General features: G+C 40.9%; 1 pseudogene; it reads left to right on the top strand.

Annotated features, from left to right (window-relative positions):
* Positions 10,935–11,641, top strand: LOC102177935 (annotated as a pseudogene).

Below are 17,767 nucleotides of genomic sequence, written 5' to 3' on the forward strand. Positions count from 1 at the left end.
TGATATTTCTCCTGACAATCTTGATTCTAGCTTGTGCTTCATCCAGCCCAGCATTTCGAGTGATGTGCTCTGCATAGAAGTTAAATAAGCAGAGTAACAGTATACAATCTTGACATACTCCTTTCCTAATTTTAAACCAGTCTATTGTTCCATGTCCAGTTCTAACTGTTGCTTCTTGACCTACATAAAAGTTTCTTGGGAGACAGGTAAGGTGGTCTGGTATTCCCATCTCTTTAAGAATTTTCCACAGTTTTTTGTGATCCACAGTCAAAGTCTTTGGTGTAGTCAATAAAGCAGAAGTAGATGTTTTTCTGGAACTCTCTTGCTTTTTCTGTGATCCAACAAATGGCAATTTGATCTCTGGTTTCTCTGCTTTTTCTAAATCCGGGTTGGACATCTGGAAGTTCTCAGTTCATGTACTATTGATATTGTTCATTTTGATAATATTTTGTTGAAAAGTTTTAGATCTAAATCTGTGAGTGATATTAGTCTATAGTTTTCTTTTTTTTAGTATGGTTTTTGTCTGCTTTTGGTTTCAGGGCCTCATAAAATGAGTTGGAAAGTATTCCTTCCTCTTCTTTTTTCTAGAAGAGAATGTGTAGAATTTGTTCTTTAAATTTTTGACAGACTTCTCCAGGGAATCTATAGAAGCATGAAGATTTCTTTTTGGGGGGAAGCTTTTAATTTATAGATTCAATGTCTTTAATAGATAATAGAATTTATTCAAGTTATCTATTTCATTTTGGGTATGTTTAAGTAGTTTATGACACTCTAGGAATTGGTGCAGTTCATCTACTTTGTTGGACTTAGGTGTGTAGAGTTTTTATAATACTTCCCTTCTATCCTTTTAATGGCTACAGGATGTGTAGCAATATCCCCTCCTTAATCTTGATATTGGTAACTTGCATCTTTTTAGTTTTATCAATTTAACTCAAGGTTTGTCAATTTTGTTAATCTTCTGAAGACTTGCTTTTTGCTTCATTGATTTTTCTCCCCATTTTCAATTTCATCGATTTCTGTTTTTATTCTTTCCTTCTTTCCTCTTGCTTTGGGTTTATTTTTCTCTTCTTTCCCTAGTTTCTTTAGGTAGGAACTAAGGTTATTGATATGAACCTTTCCTCTTCCCTAATGTAAGCATTTAATACTATATATTTCCCTGTTAGCACTGCTTTAGCCACACCTCACCAATTTTTATACGTTGTATTTTATTTTTGTTCAGTTCTATGTTTTTAAATTTCATTCGAGGCTGCTTCATTGACTCAACAATTGTTTAGAAGTCTGTAGTTTAGTTCCCAAGTATTTGGAGATTTTCCTGTTGTTACTGATTTTTAGTTTAATTCCTTCATGGTAAGGGGGTATATGCTATAGGATTTCAATTCTTTTAAATTTGTTAAGGTTTGATGTATGATCCAGGATATGGTTAATCTTCGTGACTATACTGTGGACACTTGAAAAAAGAATGTGTACTCTGCTGTTGTTGGCTAGAATGTTCTGTAAATGTCAGTTAAATCCTGTTTGATACTGTTGCTCAGTTTGTCCTTGTCTTTACTGATTTCGTCTAGTCATTTTTCTTTTTGCCACACCTCATGGCTTGTGGGATATCAATTCCCCAATCAAGTTGAACCTAGGCCCTCAGCAGTGAAAGTGCAGAGTCCTAACCACTGGACCGCCTGTTTAGTTTTTTTTTTTTTTTTAATCAATTGCCAAAAGCAGGATGTTAAAGTCCCTAACTATGGTTGTGGATATTTCTGATTCTTTTTTCAACTCCATGTATTTCAAGATTCCGATGTTTGTGCTGTGCTGTGCTTAGCTGCTCACTTGCGTCAGACTCTTTGCGACCCCACCAGGCTCCTCTGTCCATGGGATTCTCCAGGCAAGAATACTGCAGTAGGTTGTCATGCCCTCCTCCAGGGGATCTTCCCAACCCAGGGACTGAACCCAGGTCTCCTGCATTGCAGGCGGATTCTTTACCGTCTGAATCACCAGGGAAGCCCTCTGATGTTTGGTGCATACATACTTAGAATCATTATATCTTCCTGGTGAATTGATTCCTTTTAAATTTGTAATATTTCTCTTTGCCTCTATTAAGTTTTTCTGCTAATGTTTGCATGATGTATCTTTTCTTATCTTTTACCTTTCAACCTACCTACATTGTCATGTTTCAAGTAAGTGTCTTGTAGATAGCATACAGTTGAATTGTGGTGTTTTTTCTTTTAATTAGAGTATAGCTGCTTTACAATGTTATGTTAGTTTCTGCTGGATAATGAAGTGAATCAGCTATCAGTTCAGTTCAGTTGCTCAGTTGGGTCCAACTCTTTGCGACCCCATGAATCGCAGCATGCCAGGCCTCCCTATCCATCACCAACTCCCGGAGTTTACTCAGACTCACGTCCATCGAGTCAGTGATGCCATCCAGCCATCTCATCCTCTGTTGTCCCCTCCTCCTCCTTCCCCCAATCCCTCCCAGCATCAGAGTCTTTTCCAATGAGTCAACTCTTCGCATGAGGTGGCCAAAGTACTGGAGTTTCAGCCTTAGCATCATTCCCTCCAAAGAAATCCCAGGGCTGATCTCCATCAGAATGGACTGGGTGGATCTCCTTGCAGTCCAAGGGACTCTCAAGAGTCTTCTCCAACACCACAGTTCAAAAGCATCAGTTCTTCGGTGCCATACGTATACATATACCTCTTCTTTCCTGGGTCTCCCTCCGACCCCCGCCCATCCCTGCCCTCTAGGTCATCACAGAGAACTGAGCTGTGAGCTCCCTGCACTGTACGCCAGTTCCCGCTAGATGACTGTTTTACACATAGCGATCCATATGTGTCAATTCATCCCACACTCCTCACCCTGGTGTCCACACGTATGTTCTCTCCATCTGTGTCTCTAGTCCTACCTTGGAAATAAATTCATCTTTTTTTTTTCTTTACTATTTTTTGTACTATTTTTTATAATTTTTGTACTGTTTTTCTAGATTACACATTTATGCATTAATATACAGTATTTGTTTTTCTCTTTATGAATTATTTCGCTCTGTATGACAGACTCCAGGTCCATCCACATCTCTACAAATGATCCAATTTTGAATGTTCATTGCAGCACTATTTACAATAGCCAGCACATGGAAATAAACTAAACGTCAAACAGATGAATGAGTTGTGTTTTGTATAATCCACTTTGTCAACCTATTTTAATTGGTCTACTTCAATCATTTATATTTAAAATAACTATCAAAACGTTAAGGCTTAAATTTGCCACATCATTATTTGTTTTACAGTCGTTTCTGGGTTTCTCATTACTTTGTTTCTCTTTTCTTGCTTCCCCTGGACTGCTTGGGTATTTTTTTAGAATCTTATCTTGATTTGTTTATATAAATGTGATTTTAAAGCTTACTTTAATAGTCAAGAGACTTCGCTAAGAGGAGGTATTATGTACATATTCAAATAAGAGATATAGGGATCGCAATATTTCTAATATTTCTAATATTTTTCTGTGTCTTGGTCCTCTGTTCCCTTTTTCATACATTTCTCTGGGTTATTTGAACATTTAGGGGGAGCTGAAATATAATTTCATCATAGTTTTAAGTCTCCATGTATACTTTTATTTGGTGGTTACTTTAGGTATAACAAGGACTTCCCTGGTGGCTCAGACAGTAAAGCATCTGCCTTCAATGCAGGAGACCCAGGTTCGATCCCTGGGTCGGGAAGATCCCCTGGAGAAGGCAATGGCACCCCACTCCAGTACTCTTGCCTGGAAAATCCCATGGACGGAGGAGCCTGGTGGGCTGCAGTCCATGGGGTCACAAAGAGTCGGACACGACTGAGTGACTTCACTTCACTTAGGTATAACAATATGCCACACAAATTGCCAGAGGCCACCGGTGCTGATGCTTTTTTTTACTACTGTAATAAAACCATAGAAAACTTACTTCCACTTGGGTTCTTTTACCTTCTTCATTTAAAAAATATAATTGTCTTAAGTATGCCTTCTCTGAAATGCATCAAAACCACAATGAGGTACCATCTCACGCCAGTCAGAATGGCTGCTATCAAAAAGTCTACAAACAGTAAATGCTGGGGAGGGTGCAGAGAAAAGGAAACCCTCTTACACTGTTGGTGGGAATGCAAACTAGTGCAGCCACTATGGGGAACAGTGTGGAGAGTTCTTAAAAAACTGGAAATAGAACTGTCATATGACCCAGCAACCCCACTGCTGGGTATACACACTGAGGAAACCAGAATTGAAAGAGACACATGTACCCCAATGTTCATAGCAGCACTGTTTATAATAGCCAGGACATGGAAGCAACCTAGATGTCCATCAGCAGATGAATGGATAAGAAAGCTGTGGTACATATACACAATGGAGTATTACTCAGCCATTAAAAAGAATTCATTTGAATCAGTTCTGATGAGATGGATGAAACTGGAGCCTATCATACAGAGTGAAGTAAGCCAGAAAGAAAAACACCAATACAGTATACTAATGCATATATATGGAATTTAGGCAGATGTTAATGATGACCCTATATGCAAGACAGCAGAAGAGACACAGATGTATAGAACAGTCTTTTGGACTCAGTGGGAGAAGGCAAGGGTGGGATGATTTGAGAGAATAGCATTGAAACATGTATATTCTCATATGTGAAATAGATCACCAGTCCAGGTTCAATGCACGAGACAGGGTGCTCAGGGCTGGTGCACTGGGATGACCCTGAGGGATGGGATGGGGAGGGTGGTGGGAGAGGGATTCAGGATGGGGAGACGCATGTACACCCATGGCTGATTCATGTCATATGGCAAAAACCACAGCAATATTGTGAAGTAATTAGCCTCCAATTAAAATAAATAAATAAATAAATAAAACCAAAACAAACAAAAAGTATTCCCTCTCTGTATGTTGAGCATCATCTCGAATCATGTTATAATGTTTACTTCAACCATCAAACACAACTTTTAAAACTTAGAAGGAGAGAGATAAAATGATATTTAACCCCCCAGTTTTTTTCCTTCTCTTTTCACTGTCCTGTCACTCTTTCTGGCTCCAAGATCCCTTCTGTTATTGTCTCCTTTCAGTGTAGAGAATGTCTTTAGCCAGTTTTCTGGAGTAGACCCGCTACTGACAAAGTCTCTCAGTGTTTTTCTGCCTAAGAAAGACTTCATTTCTCCTCGTTTCTAAAGGGTTTTTTTTTTTTTTTTTCCATTGGATATCGTTTGGCATTGACAGCTCTTTTCTTTCAGCACTTGAAAATCTTGTGCCATTTACTTTTGGTCTCCTTGGATTCAAACGAGAAGTCTGGTGTAATTTGAATAGTTTTTCTGTATGTGACACATTATTTCTTTCTAGGTGCTTTCAGAGCTTTTCCTTTGTCTTTATTCAGAAGCTTGATTATGTCTTGGGGTAGATTTCTTTCAGTCTACCCTGTTTAGGGTTTGTCCAACATCTTGAATATATAAGTTTCTGCTTTTCACCAAATTTAGAAGTATTCAGCCATTATTTCTTCAAAAAATTTTTTTTCCGTTTCACACTTTCTCCTCCCTTTCTGGGACTTCAGTGACACAGATGTTAGACCTGTTGCTGTTCCACAAGTCCCTGAAGTCTGTTTATATTTTTTTCCCATCTATTTTCTCTTTGTAGGTCAGACTGGATAAGTTCTATTGCTCTGTCTTCAATGTTTTTTCATATCTCTCCTCTAATCTATTATTGAGCCCATCCAGTGAGTTTTAATCTTGATTATTTATTTTTTAAAATTCTTTAATTCTCATTTGGTTCTTTTTGTATCTTCTGCTTCTTTACTCAGATTTTCTATTTGTATATGTTTCAAGAATATTCATAATTGCTCACTGCAGCATTTTTCTGATGGCTGCTTCAAGATCCTTGCTGGATGACTCCAACCTCTGAGCCATATCAGTGTTGGCATTGTTGGGCAGTTGTGGTTTCCCTGGTCCTGGTTCTTGGTGTGACAAATGATTTTTTCTTTTTCAATTTACTGTGTCCTGGGCATTGTGGCGATTACGTTATCAGACTCTGGGTCCTGTTTAAACAGTCTTTTCGAGCGGCCATCCTGCTTAGGATGCATGCTGGCCCTGCCCTGGTTTTGTGACTGAGACGTCAATGTCAGCTTCTTTCTGAGTTCTTGCAGTGCTGCTCTGGTTTGCTCTGTCTGCTAGTCAAAGGTTGCTGTGACAGCCCGGGTCTCAAACCTTTTGGTGAATTCATTCTGGCCAGTGTCTCATTTGGTAAACAAACTGTCTGCCTAGAATATCCCATACAGGTTAACGACACCCTTTCTCTGGTTCTCTTCTCTCCAAATTCCTCGCACTGTTCTCTAGTTTGGAGGGTGAGGGGTACTGCCTGCCACTGCTGAGTCGGAAGGCCAAACTTCGTACTCATTTTTCACTGATGCTAACGAAATGGGAGGAAAGCTCTGTGGCCTCAGCTGCTGCTGGGTTTAGGTGGGTACCCGGACCGCAGTGGGGGAAGAAAGTGCCCCCAGGCATTCTGTTGTTGCTGGGCTGCCCTGTAGGCTTTCTGCTACCATTGGTGGGGGACTAGAGTCAGAAATTGCCTCTTGGTCTCTGCTGGTACCACAGCTACAAGGCAATTCAGTCTGGGCCACCTGCTGCTACCGGGGGGAATTCTCTCTACATTGACCACATGTTGGTGAGGCAGGAAAGTGCCATTTCTGGGTTGTTCTGAGTTGTCTGCTACCATCTCGTAGCCCGTCTGCCTTCTGTCTTTCAGAGTCCTTGCTTTGGAGTAAATGTCTGTGTTATCCCCAAATTCAAATGTTGAAATCCTAATCTCCAGTATGATAATATCTGAAGGCGGGGCTTTGGGGAAGTGATTAGGTTTAGAGGAGCCCATAATGGTGGGGTGGGAAGTGCCCTTAGTAGATCAGGAGGAGATACCAGAGCTCACTCTCACCCTCAGTCTCTCTCTCCACCAACTCTCACCAGACACTTGAATCTGCCAGTACCTTGATCTTGGACTTCCCAGCCTCCAGAACTGTGACAAATAAATGTCTGTTGTTTAAGCCACCCCATCCACGGTATTTTATTGTAGCAGCCTAAGCTAAGACTGTCCTCTTATGGTTGTTGATTATATTATGTCCAGGGTTTTAGTTGTACTTAGAGTAAGGAACAGCAAAAATGATGTCTGCATCATCTTGTTTGGAACCCTGTTGTAGCATCTTTATTTTTATTTATTTATTTTTTCTTTGTTCTTCCATATAAATTTTATTTTATTATTTTATTTTTTTTAAAGTTTTTTATTTTTTTAATTTAAAAATCTTTAATTCTTACATGTGTTCCCAAACATGAACCCCCCTCCCACCTCCCTCCCCATAACATCTCTGTGGGTCATCCCCATGCACCAGCCCCAAGCATGCTGTATCCTGCATCAGACATAGACTGGCGATTCAATTCTTACATGATAGTATACACGTTAGAATGCCATTCTCCCAAATCATCCCACCCTCTCCCTCTCCCTCTGAGTCCAAAAGTCCGTTATACACAGCTGTGTCTTTTTTCCTGTCTTGCATACAGGGTTGTCATTGCCATCTTTCTAAATTCCATATATATGTGTTAGTATACTGTATTGGTGTTTTTCTTTCTGGCTTACTTCACTCTGTATAATTGGCTCCAGTTTCATCCATCTCATCAGAACTGATTCAAATGAATTCTTTTTAACGGCTGAGTAATACTCCATTGTGTATATGTACCACAGCTTTCTTATCCATTCATCTGCTGATGGACATCTAGGTTGTTTCCATGTCCTGGCTATTATAAACAGTGCTGCAATGAACATTGGGGTACATGTGTCTCTTTCAATTCTGGTTTCCTCGGTGTGTATGCCCAGCAGTGGGATTGCTGGGTCATAAGGTAGTTCTATTTGCAATTTTTTAAGGAATCTCCACACTGTTCTCCATAGTGGCTGTACTAGTTTGCATTCCCACCAACAGTGTAGGAGGGTTCCCTTTTCTCCACACCCTCTCCAGCATTTATTGCTTGCAGATTTTTGGATCGCAGCCATTCTGACTGGTGTGAAGTGGTACCTCATTGTGGTTTTGATTTGCATTTCTCTGATAATGAGTGATGTTGAGCATCTTTTCATGTGTTTGTTAGCCATCCGTATGTCTTCTTTGGAGAAATGTCTATTTAGTTCTTTGGCCCATTTTTTTGATTGGGTCGTTTATTTTTCTGGAATTGAGCTGCAGAAGTTGCTTGTATATTTTTGAGATTAGTTGTTTGTCAGTTGCTTCATTTGCTATTATTTTCTCCCATTCAGAAGGCTGTCTTTTCACCTTGCTTATATTTTCCTTTGTTGTGCAGAAGCTTTTAATTTTAATTAGATCCCATTTGTTTATTTTTGCTTTTATTTCCAGAATTCTGGGAGGTGGATCATAGAGGATCCTGCTGTGATTTATGTCGGAGAGTGTTTTGCCTATGTTCTTCTCTAGGAGTTTTATAGTTTCTGGTCTTACATTTAGATCTTTAATCCATTTTGAGTTTATTTTTGTGTGCGGTGTTAGAAAGTGATCTAGTTTCATTCTTTTACAAGTGGTTGACCAGTTTTCCCAGCACCACTTGATAAAGAGATTGTCTTTACTCCATTGTATATTCTTGCCTCCTTTGTCAAAGATAAGGTGTCCATATGTGTGTGGATTTATCTCTGGGCTTTCTATTTTGTTCCATTGATCTATATGTCTGTCTTTGTGCCAGTACCATACTGTTTTGATGACTGTGGCTTTGTAGTAGAGCCTGAAGTCAGGCAAGTTGATTCCTCCAGTTCCATTCTTCTTTCTCAAGATTGCTTTGGCAATTCAAGGGTTTTTGTATTTCCATACAAATCTTGAAATTATTTGTTCTAGTTCTGTGAAAAATGTGGCTGGTAGCTTGATAGGGATTGCATTGAATTTGTAAATTGCTTTGGGTAGTATACTCATTTTCACTATATTGATTCTTCCGATCCATGAACATGGTATATTTCTCCATCTATTAGTGTCCTCTTTGATTTCTTTCATCAGTGTTTTATAGTTTTCTATATATAGGTCTTTAGTTTCTTTAGGTAGATATATTCCTAAGTATTTTATTCTTTTCTTTGCAATGGTGAATGGAATTGTTTCCTTAATTTCTTTTTCTACTTTCTCATTATTAGTGTATAGGAATGCAAGGGATTTCTGTGTGTGGATTTTATATCCTGCAACTTTACTATATTCATTGATTAGCTCTAGTAATTTTCTGGTGGAGTCTTTAGGGTTTTCCATGTAGAGGATCATGTCATCTGCAAACAGTGAGAGTTTTACTTCTTCTTTTCCAATTTGGATTCCTTTTATTTCTTTTTCTGCTCTGATTGCTGTGGCCAAAACTTCCAGAACTATGTTGAATAGTAGCGGTGAAAGTGGACACCCTTGTCTTGTTCCTGACTTTAGGGGAAATGCTTTCAATTTTTCACCATTGAGGATAATGTTTGCTGTGGGTTTGTCATATATAGCTTTTATTATGTTGAGGTATGTTCCTTCTATTCCTGCTTTCTGGAGAGTTTTTATCATAAATGGATGTTGAATTTTGTCAAAGGCCTTCTCTGCATCTATTGAGATAATCATATGGTTTTTATTTTTCAATTTGTTAATGTGGTGAATTACATTGATTGATTTGCAGATATTGAAGAATCCTTGCATCCCTGGGATAAAGCCCACTTGGTCATGGTGTATGATCTTTTTAATGTGTTGTTGGATTCTGATTGCTAGAATTTTGTTGAGGATTTTTGCATCTATGTTCATCAGTGATATTGGCCTGTAGTTTTCTTTTTTTGTGGCATCTTTGTCAGGTTTTGGTATTAGGGTGATGGTGGCCTCATAGAATGAGTTTGGAAGTTTACCTTCCTCTGCAATTTTCTGGAAGAGTTTGAGTAGGATAGGTGTTAGCTCTTCTCGAAATTTTTGGTAGAATTCAGCTGTGAAGCCGTCTGGACCTGGGCTTTTGTTTGCTGGAAGATTTTGTAGCATCTTTAAAAGAGCAGAAGTTTCTAAGTTTTAGAAAATCTGATTTATGAATTTTTTCTGTTATAGTTCATATTCTTTGTGTCATTTTTAAGGCATTTTTGCCAAACTGAAGATCACTGTATTAGTTCTCTCTTGCTGCATGATAAATTATCCCCAAACTTAGTAGCTTAAAAAAACAAACATTTATTATTTTTACAGGAGTCAGGAATTTGGGAGCAGCTTAACTGGGTAGTTGTGGCTCAGTGTCTCATGAGGCTGCAGTCAGTTGACAGTCATTATTAATAGTTGGGCAGCAGTCATCTTAAGGCTCTGATGAAATGAGTATCTGCTTCAGAGGTCACTCCAGGGATTGATGACAGGCCTTCTGTTCCTCAGCATATGGGCCTCTCCTCATAAGGTGGCAGCTGACTGCCCCCAAAGTGAATAATGAGAGGGGGCGGGGAGGAGGGAGGGAGTCTGGAAGGAGGAGGGGAGGGAGAGAGAGGAAGAGGTGGGGGCCAGTGGAGAGACAGCGCCAGACCAAGATGGAAGCTGCAGTGTTTCGACAGCGTGATCTTGGAAGTAATGTCCCGTCACTTCTACCAAATTCCCTTTGCCATTTATTAAGTCTGTACCACATTCATGGTCCAGCTCTCACATTCGTGGTGAAGGCTGGGGTGGAATTAAGTTCCACATCTAGAAAGAAGGAATATCAGAGGCCGTGAACATCCCTTCATCTGTGAATACCTGTGAAGCACCACAGTGGCTGAAGCAGAGGCCGTGCAGGGCATTCTGGCTCTCAGCACCTTGGGTACCTGTGCAGGGGAACCAGTGTGTGCGAACCAGTGTGTGGTTTGTGATTCAAGGCTGTGGCGGAGCTCCTGCAAAGGAGGTGCAAGAGGCTGGCCTTTCCCACTGAAGCACGCCAAGTGGTGACGGCAGCAGAAGTCATACATGACAGCGGCGAGCAGGCCTCGATCCAGAAGAAGTCCTCAAAGGCGTTGCACGAGGCCACGCTCTCGCTCCCGCTCCCACAGACGAGCCCCTAGCGGATTTTACGGCAGAGCCTAGGGAAGGTGGCATAGCCACAGTCATCCTCCCAGGTCCACTCGCAGGGGTCAGGCTGGGAACCCAGCAAATCCTGATCCCATCTGTTGTCCTGGTGTGTTGGACTGTGCTTATATACTACAGAAAGAGATCTAAAGAAGTGTTCTCTAAACATGGCCTAATTTCTGACGGGTTTGTTGTATGTGACCAGCAGTCTAGATGTTCAATAGGGATTTGCCTGTGTTACTTTGAAAATGCAGATGATGCCAAGAAAGCGACAAAGTGTGAAACGGAATGGAGCTCGGTGGACACAGGATCACAGCTGATTGCTCTATAACAAAAAGGCCACATACTCCAACACCAGGAGTTCACATGGGGCGACCTCCCTGTGGCAGCTCTGGCAGTTGGGGTTACTATGGCAGAGGGGAGGATGGAGGCTCTGATGGTCGGGACTATTGTAGCAGAACATCCAGAGGAGGAGGTGGAGGAGGAGGCTGAGAGCCGCTCAAGACAGGGATCAGATATGCAGGGGACGGTCACCTCCTCCTTACTGTAGTCGTGGAGGACACAGACCACGTTCCAGATTTCCATCCTACTCACTTAGTAGCCATTAAAGCCAGAGGTTGAAGACTTTCTAAAACTTGCCCTAGAGCTGGGATATTGTTTGTGGACAATATTTTTTATCATCTTCCGTTTAAAAAGTGAATAGTGCTTAGAGAAGTTAGGTGACTTTTACATCTTTTATGATGACTACTTTTTTCTTTTAAATTAATTCTTTATTTTAATTGGAGGTTAATTACTTTACAATATTGTGGAGGTTTTTGCCATACAGTGACATGAATTTGATGACTACTTTTGGTGGAGTTGAAATGCTGTTTTCATTTTGCATTTGTGTAGTTTGCTGCTTTGTTCAAAGTTAAGTGTTTTCAGAAAAGTATACTTTGCATGGATTTTTTTACTGTATAAATTTTGACTGCTGAGAAGTTTTTATTGCATAAAACTTCATTTAAATGGTTTTCTACTGAATCCAGGGTTTCTGAAGATTGAAGCTGGTGTGTAAAATGCTACCAAATGGCAAAAAGCAACAATAAAGTTAGGCTTTTACTTTGCTTTCTAACATATCAGCGCTTAGCAGAACTGTTTAGATTAGATCGTCAGTAGTTAATTCAAGACAAGAATGGCCAATTTCCTGCAGTCCATGAAACATACCATACTTAATATATGTGAAAGTGAAAGTGGCTCAGTTGTGTCTGACTCTTTGAGACCCCATGGACTTTCTCTTCCATGGAATTCTCCAGGCCAGAATACTGGAGTGGGTAATCGTTCCCTTCTCCAGGGGATCTTCCCAACCCAGGGATTGAACCCAGGTCTCCTGCACTGCAGGTGGATTCCTTACCAGCTGAGCCACCAAGGAAGCCTGTACCTGCAATTAGGTGTGAAAAATTATGTGCTGTAACTCTACTGCTAGTATTAGAACTAAAGAACTTTCAATACAGCAAATGCTTAATACTTATATAAATGGGAATTTGTCAGCCTTTATGTCATCTGTACTATATATAGCAGGGAATAAGATTAGAGCTACACAATGTATGCCTTAAAAAGGCTATTTCTTAAAGCTGTTACAAGGGGATAATGGACTCTCAATTATCAACAAGTGACAATACATCCATCACAAATATACTCTTGTTCTTCTAGCTTTTTTTTTTTTTTTAATTTATTTATCTGGCTGTGCTGGGGCTTAGTTGTGGCATGCAGGATCTAGTTTCCTGACCAGGAATTGAACTCAGGCCCCCTTCAATGGAAGGGTGTAGTCTTAACCACTTGACCACCAGGGAAGTCCTGTTCCCTGGGAAGCTTTTAAGACTGTATGGAAAAACTGGGTGCTTCAGAGTTTGAGAAAAAGAAGGGAACACTACATCTGTGTTGTGGATGATCTGAAGATTTCGCCTGTTCATTTTTAAAATGTTATTTTCAGGTCCTTTACTTACCAAAGGAGACTCAATTTCACTCAAATGTTTTGAGAACTATGTTTAAATAAATGCAAATGAAGAAAAGAGAAAAAAAAGCAACAAAACCACCACAGTCACTTAGCTTTCCTCCTGTATTTTCTTTTCCTTTTTAAAGATTTATTTACTGGCCGTGGTGGGTCTTCGTTGCTGTGTGGGCTTTCTCTATTTGTGTTGAGCGAGGGCTGCTCTTTGCTGAGGGGCACGGGCTTCTCATTGCAGTGGCTTCTCCTGTCGTGAAGCAAGGGCGCTATGCACACGGGTTCAGTAGTTGTGGCTCACGGGCCTTGTTGCTCCACAGTGTGTGGGATCTTCCCGGACCAGGGATTGAACCTGTGTCCTCAGCATTGGTAGGTGGATTCTTAACCACTGGACCACCAGGGAAGTCCATTCGAGGTACTTTAGAAGCAATGCCTCTCCTCTCCCCATCCCACATGCCCCACTCTGATATTGTCCCCCTACTAGATGTTATCATATTTCTAAAATGTGTATTAATTATTCCCTTGTGTGTGTGTGCTAAACCGCTTCAGTCATGTCCAACTCTTTGCAGCTCTATGGACTGTAGCCCACCAGGCTCCTCTGCCCTTGGGATTCTCCAGGCAAGAAGACGAGTGGGTTGCCATGCCCGCCTCCAGGGGATCTTCCGGACCCAGGGATTGACCACACTCTCTTCAGTCCCCTGCATTGGCAGGCGGGGTCTTTATCACTAGCGCCACCTGGGAAGGCCCCCAAATTCCCTTACTTTTCTTAACAGTTTTCCCACTTGCATATGTAATTTAAAACAAGATATTAGGTCAGATCACTTGAAATTGAACATAGGCCATCCACTTCCTCTTCAGTAAGGCCATTTGGGTTGGTTACGGTTTTTTTTTTAAACATTGCTACTACAAATATTCTTTTACATGGGTCCAGGTACACAGAGTTCCAAAGAATAGCAAAGAGAAATAAGAAAGACTTCCTCATTGATCAGTCCAAAGAAATAAAGGAAAACAATAGAATGGGAAAGACTAGAGAATTCTTCAAGTAAATTAGAGATACCAAGAGAAGATGTGCCGGGGTCCAGCGCTGGTGGATCCAGGGTGATTTGAAGGGGAGATGAATAGGCGAGGAAAAAACTTATTTATTTATAAATAGAAGATTAGATTAGGAAGAAATAGTGTAGTAGGAAAATTTAGTGGAGAAAAGAGGCTGAATAACTTGGTTTATGTGGAAAGCCAATAAAGTTCCAGACAAGGAGCTTGCACCATCTACGTTAGGCCACCGGCATCTTCTTGAATAGCAGGGGGTGCCCCACCTTGGACTCCCTCTCACATGGATCTTAGAAGCTGAGGCAAGTAAGTGGACATGGCGAGCCTCCACGCCCCAGATGGGAATTCAGCCAGAAAATAGAATAAAGAGGAGACACGGGGGAAACCAGTCCTTCCAATGACTGGCCCAGTCTCTATTGTCTAGAAAGGCCTTTTATACCTTTTTGATTGTACATAGAGATCAATGGGTAATACAAAATTATGCAGCGTTAGCAGCCCAGACTCTCATCAAAACCAGGCTTTTCTCTCTGCATGTCTGTCTTAGGTAATTTACATCATCTCCCGGCCAAAAGGGCCAATTAACATTTTACAGCCTTTTTTCTGATAAGGGTTTGTCAACCAGAAGACTTATTTGTGTTGATCTTCCCAAAGTCTGGTGCCACTCTCAGAAAACACTAAATAAAGTTACATTCATAGCAAAGATACAGCAATTTATAACAAGTAAAAGGAGTACATTGATTTATAACAAAAGAAAAGTAATTAACTCAAAAGTCTAGTGTTGCTAACGTCAAAACTATTATACATCTTTTTCCATATCCCATTTACATTGATTAACATCCCCCCAGGTGCTTAAAAGATAAAGAATATGGAGGCCTGGCAACAATCATTGAGTCAACAGGGAAATCCTGTCACCAATATGATTTTTAGCTCTTTAGAAAAGGCTCTGTATCTTTAAGATGCTTTAAGCTTTGTGCCTCTTGTGGATGAGGGGCTGTAAACAATTCACAAGCTGTAAGAGGTCCGGGGGAACCTGTTAGGCAAGTTAGAGAGCTATCAGAGGGGGTTTAAAGCAGAGACATTATATTGCAGGAGACTGAAGCCCTGAATTAACTTTTTCCAGACAGTGTCAGAAGAGTGGAAAAGTACAATACAATAAGGCAGGCAGATTCTTATTTTGGGGGTACATGCTCAGGAAATACCAGGGGGAAACCCTGAGGCCTGACTCGCCTTGCCCATCAGGCCTCTGCTGCATGACCTTGTCACGGGTGGGATTCCTCACACTGGCTCCCGGCAAAGATGGGCACAATAAAGGACAGAAATGGTATGGACCTAACAGAAGCAGAAGATATTAAGAAGAGGTGGCAAGAATACACAGAAGAACTATACAAAAAAGATCTTCATGACCCAGATAATCACAATGGTGTGATCACTCACCTAGAGCCAGACATCCTGGCATGTGAAGTCAAGCAGGCCTTAGGAAGCATCACTATGAACAAAGCTAGTGGAGGTGATGGAATTCCAGTAGAGCTATTTCAAATCCTAAAATATGATGCTGTGAAAGTGCTGCACTCAACATGCCAGCAAATTTGGAAAACTCAGCAGTGGCCACAGGACTGGAAAAGGTCCGTTTTCATTCCAATCTCAAAGAAAGGCAATGCCAAAGAATGTTCAAACTACCACACAATTGCACTCATCTCACATGCTAGTAAAGTAATGCTCAAAATTCTCCAAGCCAGGCTTCAGAAATACATGAACCATGAACTCCCTGATGTTCAAGCTGGTTTTAGAAAAGGCAGAGGAACCAGAGATCAAATTGCCAACATCTGCTGGATCATCAAAAAAGCAAGAGAGTTCCAGAGAAACATCTTTTTCTGCTTTATTGACTATGCCAAAGCCTTTGACTGTGTGGATCACAATAAACTGTGGAAAATTCTGAAGGAGATGGGAATCCCAGACCACCTGACCTGCCTCTTGAGAAATCAGGAAGCAACAGTTAGAACTGGACATGGAACAACAGACTGGTTCCAAAGAGGAAAAGGAGTACGTCAAGGCTGTATATTGTCACCCTGCTTATTTAACTTATATGCAGAGCACATCATGAGAAATGCTGGGCTGGAAGAAGCACAAGCTGGAATCAGGATTGCCGGGAGAAATATCGATGACCTCAGATATGCAGATGACACCACCCTTATGGCAGAGAGTGAAGAAGAACTAAAGAGCCTCTTGATGAAAGTGAAAGAGGAGAGTGAAAAAGCTGGCTAAAAACTCAACTTTCAGAAAACGAAGATCATGGCATCTGGTCCCATCACTTCATGACAAATAGATGGGGAAACAATGGAAACAGTGACAGACTTATTTCTTGGGCTCCAAAATCACTGCAGATAGTGATTGCCGCCATGAAATTAAAAGATGCTTGCTCCTTGGAAGAAAAGCAACGACAAACCTAGACAACATATTTAAAAGCAGAGACATCACTTTGCCAACAAAGGTCCATATAGTCAAAGCTATGATTTTTCCAGTAATCATGTATGGATGTGACAGCTGGACAATAAAAAAGGCTGAATGCTGAAGAATTGATGCTTTTGAACCGTGGTGTTGGAGAAGACTCTTGAGAGTCCCTAGGACAGCAAGGAGATCAAACCAGTCAATTGTAAAGGAAATCAGTCCCGAACATTCATTGGAAGGAAGGATGCTGAAGCTGAAGCTCTAACACTTTGGCCACCTGATGTGAAGAGCCGACTCATTGGAAAAGACTCTGATGCTGGGAAAGATTGAGGGCAGGAGCAGGAGACGAGAGGGGATGAGATGGACTGACTCAATGGACATGAGTTTGAGCAAACTCCAGGAGATGGTGAAGGACAGGGAAGCCTGGCATGCTGCAGTCCATGGGGTTGCAGAGTCCGACATGACTGAGTGACTGAACTACAAAAACAATGTGAGGAGTGGAATCCTGGGCCATACGGAGGCACCACTGCTGTTGCCCACCTTTCCCAGACGCCGTGTCACAGCGGTTGCTCCAGTTTACAGTTCCACTAGACTGAGCAACTTCACTTTCACTTTTCACTTTCATGCATTGGAGAAGGAAATGGCAACCCACTCCAGTGTTCTTGCCTGGAGAATCCCAGGGACGGGGGAGCCTGGTGGGCTGCCGTCTGTGGGGTCGTACAGAGTCGGACACGACTGAAGCGACTTAGCAGCAGCAGCAGCTGTGTATGAACTTTTTTTAAATCTAAGTCTTCTCTATATTGACAGAGATTTTAATTGTTGCTAATCTAGGGAATGTGGACCAGCATATCATTGTTTTTAATTTATGTTTCCTTGAACATAGGTTGAACATTTCTCACACATATTCTGGCCCTCCTTTCTTAGGAAAGTTTTAGGTTTTAAGTTGTTGAGTTGTCTTTTTCCTCTTGCGTCACAGACTAAAAAAAATTACATATATTCTGGGTTTGAATCATTTTTCAAGTATATGTATCATAAATATCTCTTTTTTCTGGTTTGTTGCTTTCTTTTCATTTTCTTTACAGTATCTTTTAAGGACCAGAATTCATTCATTTTAGTGTAGATAAGTTTTAAGTATCAATCTTTTCCTTTTTATGTTCTTTTTTTGTCTTAAGAAATCTTTCTTTGACCCAAGGCTGTGAAGATCCTCCTCCCTATGCCCTTTTTAAGTTGCCCTGGTGTGTCTTTCATACTGATGCTTGGA

Source organism: Capra hircus, chromosome 2, assembly GCF_001704415.2.
Source record: "Capra hircus breed San Clemente chromosome 2, ASM170441v1, whole genome shotgun sequence".
NCBI lineage: Eukaryota > Metazoa > Chordata > Mammalia > Artiodactyla > Bovidae > Capra > Capra hircus.